Raw genomic sequence first — 17057 nt, forward strand, 5'->3', positions numbered from 1 at the left:
GCAGTCTCGCTTCTGTCAGTCTGCCCCAGGGCAGCTGTGACTACAACTGTGGTTTGCCTCCACCAGTGAGTGAATGAATAGAAGAATTGTAAAGCGCTTTGAGGGTCTTGAAAAGCGCTATATAAATGCAATCCATCATTATTATTATTATCATCCTGTCCTGTTTGCTAGTTTTTAGTTCCAGTGGTCAGATTTGACCTTTCTCTGCTTTAGTTTCAGCCTCCTACGATAAATGATGTCACAATGTAGCTTAAAATTTTTATAACACCCACTTCTATTATTTGAAGTTCTCCAGTTGTCTTTAAAACCAGCAGTTTTAATTACGCTCGCTTTCTCAATCAACTCATCCTGGCCAATTTGCCCTAACCGCTTTCCTCGTCTGTACTACTTGAAATGTTTTTTAAGTTCTTTGCACAGTCACGCAAGTTGTTAAGCTTGTAATTATACCTTTAAAATGCTGCACACTTGTGTGCAGTTATCCTAAATGATTCAAAAAGTATGCCAGTTAAATTTGGGCGGTGATGTTCTGGGAGGAAAAGGGTCACATCTAATGTGCTTTTAAGAATGACAAACGGTTAAGTTGCACTTCATGGTTGTAACAAAATGGGGACGATTGTACACACACAGAAAATCTAAAGTAGGAGTATTGCAGTTTTCTGCATTTTAGATGGACAGACAACAAGAGCACAGTTCTTGAGGAAGACCAAGAGACATTTATGAATGAAGTCCATAGATTTTTTTAAGTGCTTATATGAAGAAAAAAATGTTAAAGGTCTTTGAAAACCAGTGACTCGCCTACCCAGTGAGCAAAATCCAAATGGTCAAATATTTGGGCACATCAGTAGTTTAAACCCTGGAGTGGATATCTCTGACCAAAAGGGCCCTGTGTTTTCAGACATTTAGAGAAAAAAATCTTCCCAGCTGACAATTCATGACAAACATTCAGGTTTGTTTCGTACTTACCCTTTATTTTATCACATAGACAGAAAAAAGTTTTTATTTACAGATGAGTCCTGTAATCTCTGGCAAAGCTCGTCCGTGTCTATGAGGAAGGTTGCAGCCATGGTGGGCGGAGGAGAAATAGCGCTGTCATTTGGCCTTAATCATCACATCCTTGGAGATCAGGCAAAGTGCCAGATGTTATTTGTGCAGGTTGTAAAATGAAGGGAGAGAGAGAGAGAGAGTGAGCGAGCGAGCAAGGAAGAGAAGGCCAAAAGTACACTGACACAACATGTCATCATGAAGGGCAAATGGGAGGAGGCAGAGATGTTATTCTCCATGTTAAATATTCAGACTGGGAGAGGAATACAGAAAGGCAGAGAAGTCTGTGACCTCTTTTGGACTTGTGTGTATGTTTGTGTGCCTGGACTTATGTTGTGAAGGACTGAAGCCATTGTGGTGACCAAACGCCCCTCATCGGGTCAAAGTCTTTATGAACAAAATCATTCAAATATGGGTGAAAACATACAAGACGGGGTTAGGATAAGCACGCGTTACAGATATGGTAAGTCACCAGGAAAAGAATGTATATCACTGTAATGTCCTTTTGAGTATAGGGAACAGGAAAGTGTGTGTGTTTTCTGAAATGTCAGCAAGTCTCACTACATATTTGTAAAAAATGTAACTTGAGGGGAAACATGGAGACACGAACACTTTTGCATATCTTGTAGTTATAATGAACAAAGTTTTGCTTTTTTTAATTCATGCAAGTTAGTAAGTATACCATAAAAGCATATAAAAACATAGTTTTTGTGCCAACTGATAGTTTCTATTCTACTAATAGTAATACCTGCATGTTGTCTATGTCAAATATTCTGATCAATTTATTTACTTATTGTTAGTTGAATAAATCTCATCTCCTTCAACATTACTAACTGTGAATCACACACAAAAAATGGTTGCTTGGCTGAAAAATCAACAGAAATCCCAAGATAATCCTAATCGTTTCTCTTTTTTCTGTCACCATCATACAGCAGAACAAATAAGATTATGCCTGTGAGGACATTAGTGCATTGCACCAGCAAATAGCAAGTCATCTCAGGACAAAACAAATTACTTACAGCAATAATATGACTTCAGAAAGCTGGGGTCAGGGTACTAGTTTAGCTCACTGGGTTGAACAGGCACCTCATATGTTATAAGGCTATTGCACATGCCCGGGTTTGAATTTGCTCACAGTCATTTGCTGTGTGTCTTCCCGGTGCTCTCTCTCTCTTTCTCCTAGCGTTCCCTTTAAGAAAGCACTCCCCAAAAATACTTAAAAGAAAGCTGGGGTCATTTTAAGGCAGAATCCTAAGTGTGTCCAAAAATAGATAGCTAAAAGACAAATGAGCTCACGCTCAATTCCAGTGTGAAAGGGCAGAATTTGTATTTGCTTCCAATAAAATTAATTATTCCTTAAAATCACAGAGTTCAGTCAGAATGAACATTCAATCCTTAAAATTGAGAGGCTCTAAAAGAGAGTAGCGTTGAACTCTTATAAAGACAGAAAAATAGCTTATGGTAAGAACACGTCTTGGACATTAGCTGATGTACATCTGATATACAGTCTCACTACAATGCAGTAGGTTGAGCTGGTGTCACAAAATGAGAAAATGAATGTATGTATGTGTCATGTTCTTCTGTTTAACAATTTCAGATATGAATATGTATTTTTTTCTTTCTCTCTTCTTATTGCATCTGTGTTTTATCGTCTTTCTCTGTGTATCATTCTCTCTGTTTTATCCTCACAGCAATACCCAACCACCTCCTGACTCTCTATGGAATGGTGCATGTGCATTGTTAGTGTTGTAGCTCAGGGACTTTGCCTATGCTCTATGTCCCTGAACTCATTTGTCAAGTGCAGTTTTGGACACAGCTTGGTTGGAAGGGTTGAGGGTGGCAGGTGGCAACGGCATGCATCTTTCACTTTCTTTGTTCTTTCTCTCCTCTGTCTCCCTTGGCCTCTAAGTGTGCAGTGTTCTCAGAGTAGCACATTTTTTAAACGTGGTCTTGTATACAAGCTGGCGTCCTCTGAGTTGGCAAAGCATGGCAGGCGTTGATCAGGCCAAGGAGATGTAGCAGGTCCCTGCTGCACACAGCTAGGTTTGTGTCAAAAAGCCATATACTTTACATGTGCAGTAGGTATACAAGTGTAAATATAAATGTGACGTTTGCCTCAAGTAAAGAAAATCTTTACTCAGCCATTTTAATCCTTGCACTTTAAACACTTCAGCCCACTTTTGTTTTGGATTTTAATGAAAGGAAGACCATCGCTGCGGTTAGCAACGCTTTCCTGTGAATTCTTTAAAAAATGTTGATGCTTTCTTTCCCACACCTGACCATGTGGATTTGTTTTCCTAAATCTAACCTAATCTTAACCACAGAGAAAAAAGTATGTCCACAAATTGAGGGCAAGGTTGTTAAATGCTGCTGAAGGCAGTGATGTGCTTCCCATGTAAATTAGTGAGCTGTTAATGTTGTTACAGGCCTGCAAAATGTTGCCAGTGCAAGAGCATCAAGTGCTGTTATCTTATCAAAGCTGTTCTTTCACACATCCAGAACATTTTTGTCCCTTCTTTTGTGAACAAGTAAAAACAAAACAAAATGCAACAGAGATCCAACAGAGCATTAAACTTCTTCTGGCCAACATATGTGTGACTTACTCCCCAACGATCCCTAATTTAGATTTTGTCTCTCTTAAAATGAGGGCTGATCTCTCAGTGGCAGAAAAGCTAAAGGAAACGATGTTTGCATCTCTGTGACATCAGATATTTCTGATGCCCTGGGATAACAAAGAACTAACAAAACATGAACTGAGATGTGTCATATTTTTGTATCTTCTCTTCTTAATAGTAGTAGTAGTAGTGGTAAGCAGTATTATGTTAGCGGTTGTCATTAGGGTGTTTTTATACCTGCAGTCAGTTTAAATCAAACTCTGATTTGTTTTCCACCTTGGTGTGGTTCACTTGTGCAGATGTGCGGGTGCAGACCAAAACGACATCACCAAGACCCTTTGCAGGAGGTGATCTTGGTGCAAATAACTATGAAATGAACGAAAATTCTCCATGTCTTTCAGTATTCCAGAACATAGCAGCTTCTTCCTGTATTTACTTTTCTTGGTCCCGCCCCAGACACATCTGGCCAATGAGCAGACATACTACTATAACATTCTCACATGGTTCATAGTGATGCATTTTGGTTCATTTGGAGTTGACTTGGATTTTTCTCTGTGTGAAAATAAACCAAGTCAAACAAAGAAAGCTACGAGTTTACCAATCCAAATCACTTGATGGGTTTGGAAACATTTATACGTGTAAAAAACACCCTAAGAATGTGAGAAAACTTTTTTTTTCTTTATAATATTACATGCAGTGTACTTTAAAGCAGTGAAAAGAGTTTTGGGAGCAATAAAAAGTGAGCTTGGGAAAAAAGTTAAATTGCTACATACTTTCTCACCTTCATAGCAAGCAAATCACTCACTGCATGAAATAGACAGTGCCATTTTAGAAAGTTACAGAAAGTGCCGGTCACGGACCTCTCAGTTTTGACTTAAAAGTCATGACTGGAAGGTTTGAGATGAACTTAATTTCAACCATAGTTCAACGATATTTCAACCATTTTTGGTTGCACCCCTAACATTGCCTCATCCTCAGCTACTTTTACACAATAAATTCAATATTGCATAAAGTCCTTATTCAGTAAAACTGGTAATGGTTCAGTTGATATCATCAAAAGCAAAATTAAGCAAAGACACTGCCATCAAAACATGAGCTGACTATTAATGGAGACAAAAAGCACAAAGGACAACAGTTTTGGAGACTCAGAGGTTGTAGTCTGCCTCAGGACATTATTCAAGACATTTTTTAACAAATTTTTTTTTCTTCCCAAGACACATGGAATGTGCACTGTATTTGGGGCATAAACACGAGGAACCCTGATTGGCTAGCTGGGAGGAGGTGTCAGATTAAAGACTGGTGATACTAATAAGAATAGAACAGACATACGGGCTCGAAAACTGGCAAACTGGGGGATTTAAACCTGACAGGAGTGCACAACTACGGCAGATTAAGAAAAAAGAAAGCGGAAATAAGAAAAAGTATGAGCACACCAAATCATTATTGTTAGTAGTAGATCTGTTATTGTATATTTTATACATGTTCTATGGGATATTGTATTTGTTTTAAATGTTATATACCTATGTGGTATGTGACTTTTGTTGCCATGATGCCAGGTCTCTCTTGGAAATGAGATTTTAAATCTCAATGAGATTTTTACCTGAATAAATAAAGGATTAGATAGTAGTATGGCACCTATATATCACTGGAATTAATTTGTTGTCCTTGTCTTGGAGTGAAACACAAACAGAAACACAGAGGGCAGTAAAAAAAAGAAGATAGGCAGGGAGACGGGAAGGGTAGATGGTAATAGAACAAACAGGCCCAGAAATGAAGAGTGGGACAGAGGGAGAATGAGAAAACTGCAGATAAGCCTGCAAATATAGATGGAGGTGATGGTGATGAAGACTAAATGTCCCTCCCAGAGAGACATTGATTGATGTAAACAGGAGAGGAAAATGAAGACAGAAGGACAGAATGACTTAACATAATACACAAGATCAGACATGCAAATAAAGATGTGTCAGGAGCCAGATAGACAAATAAAAAGCAGTAAAAATGAAAATAATAAACAGAGAGAAAAGATGGCATGGCATGTATACGAAGGTTGCAAAAAAGTTGGCAGACAGAGTTAAATATGCTGGGGAGAGATTCTGATTCATGGAGTTAAGGAGATGAATAGGAAAGGTATTTAATACATTTTATCTCCAGGTCTGGGCTCATGTGTCTTCTTTATTGAATTCTGTCATCTTTACTTAACATCCATTTCTCATCGCTGCCAAAGAGCACAAATGCCACGAGATGTGATCAGTAAAGGAAGTTAAGAACTTCATGTGAGAAGTTAATCTGAAGGTGATGCTTTCATGATCTCATACACAATAGAAAAGAGGATACAGTAGTAGATTAGAAAGGAAGGAGGAAGCAGGATGACAACAAAAGTTATTGGGAATAAAAACTCTTGTCATGTAATCATGACCATTATTCAGGGTTCCTTAAGGTTTCCATCAAAGTTCATATTCTTCTGGACGTCACCAAGATGTTGTGGTGTGACATTATTAAAACACGGGATAAAAACGTTCAGACTTCAAATTGACCCTTTAGAAACCCTGTGAGATGTCCATAGAAATGCAGAATTTACCTTCTGTACACAAACATTTGAGAGTTTCTGAATCAAAAGCGTTCAGAGTCCAAATTAATGTAACTGTATGCTGGAAATGCAGCGGAGATTTTCAAGAGTCAGACCCTGAACCCTTGGGCAGTTCTGACAACATCGTGATTTATAATTATCACAGGAGAAAAATGTGTTTTTCACATGCAGCCTAGAGTCTAACTACAAATTGCTGTGGAGGGAAATGCGTATTAAAAATATACAAATATTTTGAATCTGATGCTCACTAATTGGTGCCACATAAGACTTCTGCAAGTTGCAGCAGTTGTGAAGCTCTGTTTGGCATATTCATGCGGGATCTAATAATCACGTCTTTTCAGACTGGGTCTCATTTTGCATATTGAACCTGTTGGTTTAGTTAGATAATCCATGGATTAGTTTCTGTTCATTCGACAGATTAATAGTTTGAAAGCCCATTGGTATACAGATTTTGTCTTTCAAAACAGACTGCTCTTATTGGACATCAACCTGTTTCCTCTAGAAAATGTTAGTGATTTTCATGGCACTTTCATTCCTGTATAGTCATGACTGAGAACCTTGTCACTAATTCGACAAAGGTAGTCAGATTATTCTTCAGAAAAGATGGGTTTTGCGTCTGTGTGTAATGCAGTTGCTTGTCAGCCTTGTCCACTGCTTTTTCGATAAATGCTCGAGAACAAAGGAACATTAAAGCACCCATATAATAGAGATTACAGCAGAGCAAAAAGGAGGAGGGAAAACAGAGGCTTTTCCATCCACTAAGATCAAAGCCTTGGCTTGTGTGTTGATAGATTGGACTTATCTCTGTGCTGTTGCTTGTTAAGGCTAAGGGGCTTTTTGGAGATAAGATTCGCCCTTCTGAGGCACTGTGGCCTCTCAGACTTATCCCAGGGGTCACCAGCAAACAAACAATTAACGTGGTCGGTAGCTCTAAATGTATTTCAGAGTATGCCCACTGCTACTACTGTAAGCACATATACTGTCAACTCTTATGTGTCGCATACCTCTGATTATCCACAACGTAATCTTCCTAAACATCCAAGGTTTCACTCTACTTACCTACCACAGTAATCTTTGACAGTTTAGCTGGAGCGACACCATCGGCGTAACTTTGTGCTGAACACGGGGAAGGGGGGGGTCAAGATCTCTGTCTAAATAAATAAATAAATCTGGGTAAATTCCCAGATGATTAAATATGCAACTATTTTGCTGGTAATACCTGAAACGAGTAAAGAAAATCAACAGCCGGGGGGGTTATATTGATTGGGTCTCATTATTGGGGGGGTCATAACCCCCCTAACCCCCCTGGAAATTACGCCCCTGAGTAACGTCCAAGAGGAATGCATTGCACAAAACAACAAATCGTGAAAATTATAGAATTATCACATTTGCAGGATGTTCTTGTTTTTCTAGCAAATAAACCATCAATGTAACAGAAAGCAATTTATTTAATAACTAAACATAATAAATTCAGTTAAATCATTTACATTTTTGGTGAGTTTTTTCTTTTTTTCAGATTGCGTACGGAAAAAAATATTGGATCAGTCTTAGTTGAAAAAATTAAAGTATTATCAACAAAAACATGACAATTAGTAACGTTGCTATTCCACCTCTGGCTTTTATAATGTCCTGAACAAATTTAAGTGTCTACCTTTTCATTAATTGCTGAGGTAATGATTGCCATCTCTCCCAGTCGTTTAGCTGACCCGCAAATCCTTGTATCATAAATGAGTGGGAAAATTTGCTTGTTTATTTCAGGCAGCCATCTTTACAAACAAAGGTTGCAGCATCATCTCCGTGGCCAAAGTGATGCTCAGTAATTTTTTACAAAAAGTTTACAGGAAATCTTGGTCTAACATTTTCTGACACAATCCATGTTGTTTCCATCTTGAAGGAATTTAAAAAATGCTGTTCAATGGTTCGCTCTCTTGTTGTTTTACACTCACCAAAATAAATAATGGCAAGTCAGTCACATGTGCTATACTTTGCGTGTTAGAGTTAAAGTTAAGAAACATTATTAGTTATTCCAGATTAATAAATCATAAATGAAGCATTGTTGCAACACAAAACTGCCTTTTCCCAGCTATAGCAAAGTGGACAGCAAACTCTAAGCTAATGTGTAGTTATATCTTTGAGGTGGGATATGTCAGATACAGCACAGCCTATGACAAATCAGCATCTCCATGAGAAGGCTCTAGCCCAAATCTTTTAACCTCTCAGCCTAGTTACTATGTTAAATATAATCAGTCATCTAGGGACCCTGGATCATTAAAATGTATTGCTACTATTATCATGCAGGGACCCACAAGTCAGTGTTTCTGCCACCTGTTATGGAGGGCACAAGTCACTGAAGGATGACCAGACACCTGCATAATGCAGACCTCACAATCCATCTTACCGTGAACTCTTACTTTCACCTCTCTGGCTATACTTTTTTTTAGTGTTTCTCATTGTAGCTCTCCTCTACTCTTCATGTTTCAGTATGTGTACAAATAATCATGCTTGCAAATGTTACCTCTAATCACAGTGAATCTTTTGGACTTTCACTTCAATACTTGAACTTAATGTGTGGAAAACCGGAAGGTACAGGGCATGTAATTAAGTCGGCTCACTCCCTAGAGGCAAGTTATTTTAGGTCTGGTTTGGGGACAGTTTGGTTAAGATGTCATGAAAAATTTAGTGCTTGTGAGTCATTTAGTTCCTTTCTTCTGTTTCACCTTAAAATCCAAAGTATTGTGACTGTCTAATTGGAATTATGGACTCTCACCTTTTATGAAAACATGCTGATAGATCTTTAGTCATTCAGTTGACAGATGAATTACAGTGAAAACCTAAAATGGGAAATATTGTTGTAATATATAATATATCCTTAAACAATTGTTTGTGGTGTTTCCAGGTTTTTAAATGCTCTTTCTGCTGTGTCCTTCTATGTACAAACTAAATGATTTTGCAGCTGTTGTAGACAAAAGCAATGTGAAAAAATGAAGTTAACATCAAGTGATGATGAGCTGGTCCTAAACAAGAAAAGGAAGAAACAAAAATTCGGGTTCATCCGAGCAGGAGGGAGAATTCCATCGTTTGATTCACGATGTTAAACTGTATCACAGCTGATTTCATGCATATTTCAGTCAGTGGGCAGTTTGAACTCTTGTTGGCAGGGTTGGGACCACGTCTGAGGAGAGCCAATTGACCCGTAGCAGCAGTTAGCTGTATGCCTGAGGTGAAATAGCATTATTTTACTATTTCCCTGTCATTATATATTCAGTACCTGTATGTGTTTTGCGCTACAAGCATGCTTGTTGCCAAATGCAGAGGTATGATTTGTTTGATTTCTTTATTTTAATCCAAAGAATTGAAACAATCAATCCTGGATCACAAAAATAAATGCAACACATGTCCAGCAAATTTACTGGGTTGGTCTGAACGGCTCCATTAGGACTAGATTAGTCCGAAAAATATTTTTAATGCACAAAATATTCCCGAATATGCGACCGGTCTTGTGTGTAAAGGCTTTTAGACTAAATGTAAATGTCTGCAATGATCAACAAGATTTCTTTAATGAGACACGGAGGGACTGAGTTGTTTCAGTGTCTCTTTGTTAAAATGTTACCATATTTAATTATCAGTACATTTGGCTAAATATATAGCAGTTAGGGAGGTGTTTTAATGTATCAGACTTCCTGACTACAACACATCTATATCATATATTGTGTATAGGTTATCATAGAATTACACTGATATCTGTTAGAAGTGCTGAAGGCAATTATGCATCAGAGCCATTTTCACCTGCATGCACAATGAATTACTAATAATAAATGATCATCAGTTGGATTGACTCTCACAGATATGGATAATAGGCACCTTTCTGTATCTAGGCTACAAAGAAAACCTCGTCATATGAATAAATGCAAAAAATTCCCACTCACTTGTTACCTTGGAAAAATCAAGATAATATCAATATCAATTCTTTAAACCAAGTTTCATTAACCATGCAGTTCAGCGTCTACCATGTAGCCCCTGCAATTTGAAGGACTTCCACATACATTTTTAGCAACATGCTGCGATCAGCGTCAATTGAGAAGATTGATAAGGCGAACTCAGTTTAACAGTGATCTCTATAGAGTGATTATACCTTCTAAAATGCATTTAATGGTGTTATAACAATCAAAAGAAGTGTTTGCATTGGATTGTAAAAGGAAAATGTCACATTCATTCCTTGCAATGCATCTTAAATCTACAATTTTGGGCGACCGTGGCTCAGGGGGTTGGGAAGGGCACCTGTAACCGGAAGGTCGCCGGTTCGATCCCCGGGCTCTCTGTCCTGGTCGTTGTGTCCTTGGGCAAGACACTTAACCTACCGCCTACTGGTGTTGGCCAGAGGGGCCGATGGCGCGATATGGCAGCCTCGCTTCTGTCAGTCTGCCCCAGGGCAGCTGTGGCTACAACCGTAGCTTTAGTTTAACTTTACCAATAAATGTTCCTATATTTTACTGACATTTCACTAAAATTTAATGAATGTTTTTTTCTTCAAAATGGCCAAACAATATTTTGCTAGAGAGAGCAACATAAAATCACACGAATATGACTAAACAAGGTTATGTTTTAGAGATTTTTAAAAGGTAAAAAAAAGAAGCAATCTTAATTTGAAATGGGTAGGTGTTGATAAAAAGCAAAAAAATAAATAAATAAATAAAGCCAAAAGAGGGCCCAAACAGAGCTGCTATTTAACTTCTAGTATGAAATATATAAAAGCAAATGAAACTGTACTCCCTACCTAAATGAAATAAACTGGCAGAAACACCCTTCTCTTTGTAGCTCTGTGGGCTGAACTGTACTTTAACGAGGCACTCTAACTAATCCTGGCCCAATCCCCAGGTATTTCAAAGAGTGCCTCGTTAAAGTACAGTTCAGCCCAAAGACTTAAAACAACAAAGTTATCAAAGTATAAAAACTAATGAGAGAACCAAGAGAGATTTACTCATATCAATTCGCAGCTGTCCCCAATGACGTATTAAATATAAATGATGTGGCAGCAGCAGTACACATCTGATGATTGTCGAGTGCTTGATCCAGTCCCACTAAGATGTAAACATTAAACCCTGTCACACTTAATTTAGATCCCCGGTGTGGACAGGTGTAATGAGTTGGTGAGTTCATAAGAGCTGATTATGATGTGACAGCATTAAGTGCTTGTTTCAATTTACTGTGGGTTTGTGAACTTTTTTGTCATAAAGTTTTTTGTGTTTGTTTGTTCGTTCATGGCCAAGGACCTTGAGGGACTGACATGCTGATCTGAAGCGCTTCCGTGCTTTTAGCTTACAAGGTTTGCTTGCTTCAGCCACACGTTTTTACTTTTTTAGTGCTTTGGGGCTTCCCTTGGTAACCCCATGTTTTATATCTCATGAAGTTTTAAACTGGGGCAAAGTCTGGAGAAATGTGAACTTCAATAAAGTGTGCATGAAGGGCTCAAAATGAGTGAGAGCCCGAGTGCACTTATCAGTTGGCCAGTGGGACAAGCCCAAACCCTTGCCATCTTAGCAGAAACATTCCTCAAAATCTGTGAGTCTGTGAGTGTGGACATTGGGATTGAGCCCTGGACTGGGCATCTCTCCAATGAGTGTGCCAGAGTGCAGCTGGGAAACAGATCAGCAGCACTTTGGTCTCAAGGCCAATCACATGCGAGAGATTGCAGTCTAGACTGCAAACTAAAGGGGCAAAGGAGAAAGGTAATCACAGTGGTGGATTGCCTATGTGAAGCACTGGCACATTTGGCCTAAGGGTGTTTTTGGCACATCGTCTACAGACGGCTTAACTTGACACTTTCATGCATATTCCATAGAAATTTGGATTGACTTTTCAAGTTGACATGACTTAGAAACAGCTCAATTGTATTTTCGTATTCCTGAAACCGATCACATTTTGACACAAAATGTGACTTGTGCCACAGCTTGCTTAATTATTTATTTTTATCTTCTATGGTTGATTCTGTGTACAGGGTTGGTGGTGGTTCTGAGGACGGGAGGTACTCTCCCTGTACACTTGTGAAAAATCGGCACCTACGTGTACTGTGTAGACAGACAAGCTAGAGAAAAAAGATGATAATGTCTTTGCTAGTCAGCCAGTCAACGTGTGAGCCAGCCAGTGAGGAAGTGCTTGAGTCAGTCAGTCAGTCAGCCAACCAGCCACACGTTCAGTCTTAACAGCACAGTTTACAACAGGCTGCTATAAAACATGCATACCTGACAGCTACAGTCACTTCTGTCTGACTCACCTAGGAGTTGCAGTGACGTTACTACAGCTGCAGTCGCTATCGCTGCAATGACAAGCTCCTTTATCACCTGTTAACAGGAGGTAGAGTTTGTGCATGTGCATCTTTGAGAAAGCGGTGAAGCAAGTGTAAGTCATATGTATGTGTTGGTTGGTGTGGGTGACTGAGGTTGTACCTATAGGTCATTGTGTATGGGAAAGTGTGTGCAACTGAGACAGGCATGAGTGGGTATGAGAGCTGACAGAGGCGTCCAGGTTGACAGCCTTTGTAATAGAGGAGAAGGTAATTTGTTAGACGGATCCTCCTCTGCGGCTGCCTGCACGTCTTCCTCTGTTCATCCTTCTTTCCTTCGCTCTACCTCCATCGCATCTCCTGTAAATCTTTCTCAGCCACTCGTTCTTTCCCACTTACCCTCCATCTCCCACCATCCTTCTTGTCTAATGTTCCTCCTCCTCCATCCCTTTCTTCCTCCTCCCTTTGCCCAGCTCAGGCCTTCATCCATCAGGCCTAATGATTAAACTGCTGCCCTGCTCATCTGAGGCCCTGTTTCATATTTCCCAGAGCTGAGAACTGGTTTTCGCAGAGCAGCTGTATAGAATGCTGCAGCATCCAAGCAATGTATGGCATGTTCTTTAATGCAATTAAAGTGTGTGTGTGTGTGTGTGTGTGTGTGTGTGTGTGTGTGTGTGTGTGTGTGTGTGTGTGTGTGTGTGTGTGCTAGTGTCAGTATGCTACTGAGTAACTGGTTGGAGGTTCTCTCACATCAATCTTAGGGTAGAGGATCAGTTCCATTTGAGGCTACCAAAAGCAAAAAGAAACCTCAGGTTTATTCTCCATCACATCAAGTTGCTACATCACGTCTTGCTTTATAATAAGAAAATATATTCAGTTTGAGGCCAATGAGTGCAACAAGTTGGTTTTTGAAAGTCTATAAAACTGAGAACTAGCTTGTTTTCTTAACTTCATACTATATGACAGTTTGACTTTCTATGCACTTGCACTACGAACAGCTTTTATCTTGTTTGCCCAGAGAAAAATGGTGGAGTAGTCTACAGCTTTTGAGCAGTGGGCAGTGGAGATATGGACATTATTTTTATTTATATTGTATTCAGTTCAATTTAGTTAGTGCCAAATCACAATAACAGTCACCTGTACAAAAGGACAAGGGCATGATAGTCTAATGCCAGCTGCATCCAGGACAGAAGCAACTGTGTTGTGCTGTTAACCTAACTTCAGCTCTTTACAAGAACAGATAGCATGCTATCCCAAAGCTAGCTAAGAACCTGGATTGATTATGTTTATAGGATTGGGGAAACCTGCAGTCAGCTGACACTGAAGAAGTCACTTGGATGAGTGACAAAACATTTTCAAACTTTTTGGAAATCCGGAATGATGCTAAAGCCGATTGTATGCCGACGCCAGCCCAGCAGCTAGACCCTGAATTTCAACAAGTAACAAAAGCAGTGACGTAGATGTTTGTAGAATAGAATCACTGTGGCGATTGTTTTCAAGTCTCTTTGGGCTGGTTTTGGTCTTCATTTTGTGTTGTTGTTTTGCGGCAACACTGGCGAGTAAGGTGCTTTTCTGAATTACTTTTAGGAAAAGTATGTGAAATGCAGTACATTACTTTTTTGAGTTACGATCCCAACCCTATAGATAATCAAAGTGTATTCATCGAGCTAGATTTTCTATCACAAGTTATAGCAGAAGGAGCACAGATACACAGTATATAAATGTTTTTGGGAAGGACCTGCTATTATGCGGGTTCACTGTCACGGTTTACTGGGGCACTTCATGGAACAGTGCCATCGTTATTTTCATTAATTTCACATGTGCTTTTTCACCTTTGACGAATCCAAATGTGGTTGCTGTGAAAATGTTTGTAAATGCTGCAGAGCAGAATTTGTGAAGAGACTACACAACAATGCAAATATTTCAAGTTGTAATTGTTATTTAGTTTAAAATATAAAACTGACCATAATTTGACTTCATTTTCCTAGATTCTCTTCACAGTACAAGGATGCATTTAGTCCTCTCGCCATCTTGCTTGTGATGTTTTGTTTTGTTTTGTTTTCTTCACATACATGAACTTGGTGACTTTGATGCCAGAAGATGTCTTCTTTTCTCCCGTTTTGCATGAATACTCTAGTGATCCCCGTCTTCCCTTCCTCCCACTCTGCTGTCTTGCTCTCTCTCTATTAGTCACTTCTGCAATCTGCCCTGCAGTAGTGTTTCAAGTCTTACTAAAGCCAATTAAAGGAGCCAGAAACAAATTCATAACTTGGCAAAATGGCAGTCAAATTGAAAATCTTAACAGATATGTATGTTTCTAAACCACACTGATTAGTTCATGCTCATCTTCTACCCCTCAGGGGGAAGGAGAAGAGCCAATGCCCATTCAGACCCAAGCGGTCGTGCACTCATATCAGCATGCATTAACACAAAAACACAGCAGTAAATGTACCTCATTTGAGTTTGTACACCCAATAACATAAGGCCACATGGTTCATGCTGTAGGCTGAGCTGGCAGGTGTAGCACTCCAATATTTAAACCCCATGCCTGATGAATTATTAAACCAAAAACATAATCCAGCTCTGTTCCAATGGCATCGAGAACCACCACTAGATGAACACATAGCAAAACAGCTCAAGGCTCCTGTACTTCTACTCTTTTGTTATTGCCTTCTTGTTTTTCACCTTTTTCTGCTTTCGGTCTTTATGCTGCTCTCTCCTGACAGTTTTCTACTTTTTTTCATGTTATCCTAGTGGCTACTGTATCACTATCTTTTCTAGCATGCTCTCTCTGAGCGGTGCTGAAGATGCTGGAGATAAAAAATTGATCGGCATTACCATTTAATCAATATACGGACATGAAAATGTGATGCGGCCGTTCCCGGGGTGCTGTTGATGGAGATGAGTTAGATGTTTGAAAAGAAGGGAAATGCCTCAGAGAGCCGAGATACAGTGATGCCGAGCTATCAGCTGTATATGTTAAGTCAATGTGTGTGTGTGTGTGTGTGTGTGCTCTGTCATTTAAAATAAAGTATTTCTACTGGGAGTGAAAAAGAGGAGATATCTGGCTTCGATGATTGGCAGGCGGGGGAGAGGTGAGGTTTCATTGTTTGCTGGGTATTAAAGATGAATGCGGGAGAGATCTATCTCCCTAGAGACCCGATCTATGTGCATGGATTGTGTGTTTGGGTGGGTAGCTGCGTGTCCGCTTACGGCCTCCATAGCTGTCATATCCCATCACAGCCCATCAAATCAACTGAAAGCTGGGCTGACAGAACTGTTTAATAAACACACTCACAAAGGTAGGAAATAGAAGAGACAATAAGACCCCAGCACAACAGCTTTTCATCAGTTGTACCTGTTTCTACTTTGATTAAACTGTATATACAGTCTTTCCTATTTTTCCACGATAAATAAGCACATCAAAAACAAAAAAGAAAATATATATGTATAAACATTGAGAAGGAAAACCAGGAGGAGTAAAAAAAAAAGTACATATTTCATTATTCATTACAGTGTGATCCACATTTCTTCTTCAGAAAGCAGTTGGTTTTGCAACTCAGTTTCAAGGCAGCACATAAAGTATCCACATATTTTTTTGAAATGTGTGTAGGTGGCCTTTGGTTGCATGTGTCAGCTTTTTCATTGGCAGGCAGCTTGCTTTGTTCAGGCTTTTATTTCCATTAAGCAGGGGTCCAATTGCAGACCAAAGACCCCTTAAAGGGGAGAAACCTTTAAAAGGACCTCCTGTTATCCCAAGCACATTACAAATATAAGAGAATACCTGTTAGAGTACACACTGTGGTTGTTAAAACCACTCTTTCAAAACATTTATGTAAGATTTGTAGTTCACAGTTCTAGTTTTTCCTCTCTGTTTACAATGGAAATAGCTCGCCTGAGATGTATGCCTGTCACTGCACAGTTATAGCTGACAGGCAGCCTCATTTTCCATAGGCAAACATGTCCTGCTATGCATTTGGCTGACACCAGCACATCCAGTGATGTTGACTAATGTGTATTGTCCCTGAATAAAAAAAAAAAAAGGCTTTCTGTTTCTGCACAATATCTGCACAATATACATATATTGCATGCTATATATGCTAGCAGACAGGGCATAAATGGAATGCTATTACCAGGTGGCTGGCATATACAGACACATCTGTGCCGAGTATGGTCTGGAAGTCCCGCAGTAAAAATGGGAGATGCCCCCTAGGGTGGTGGAGAATGACCGAGCTAAGATCCTGTGGGACTTCCAGATACAGATAGACAAAATGGTGATGGCTAGCCAACCGGACATAGTAGTGGTGGACAAGCGGAGGAAGATGGCTGTTGTGATAGATGTGTCAAGGTTTGCAAGGGGAGGCCATGTGGAGATGAGAGGTGTGGACCCAAGCGCAGAAAAACAGAGAGATAGGCGGGGGTTTAACTGAAGGCGAGCCTTTATTTGTGGCTGTACGAAAACGCAACAAACCAACTAGCGAAGAAGAACTGAAAAAACACTAACAAAAACCTAAACTGGGAGAAGCTAAACATG

General features: G+C 39.5%; 1 protein-coding gene across 3 annotated transcripts in view; it reads left to right on the forward strand.

Moving 5' to 3' along the window:
* naaladl2 (N-acetylated alpha-linked acidic dipeptidase like 2) overlaps positions 1 to 17057 on the forward strand; it is a 460031-nt gene that overhangs the window by 387334 nt on the left and 55640 nt on the right. The gene's annotated exons all lie outside the window — the stretch shown is intronic.

Source organism: Oreochromis niloticus, linkage group LG23 (assembly GCF_001858045.2).
Source record: "Oreochromis niloticus isolate F11D_XX linkage group LG23, O_niloticus_UMD_NMBU, whole genome shotgun sequence".
Classification (NCBI taxonomy): Eukaryota; Metazoa; Chordata; class Actinopteri; order Cichliformes; family Cichlidae; genus Oreochromis; species Oreochromis niloticus.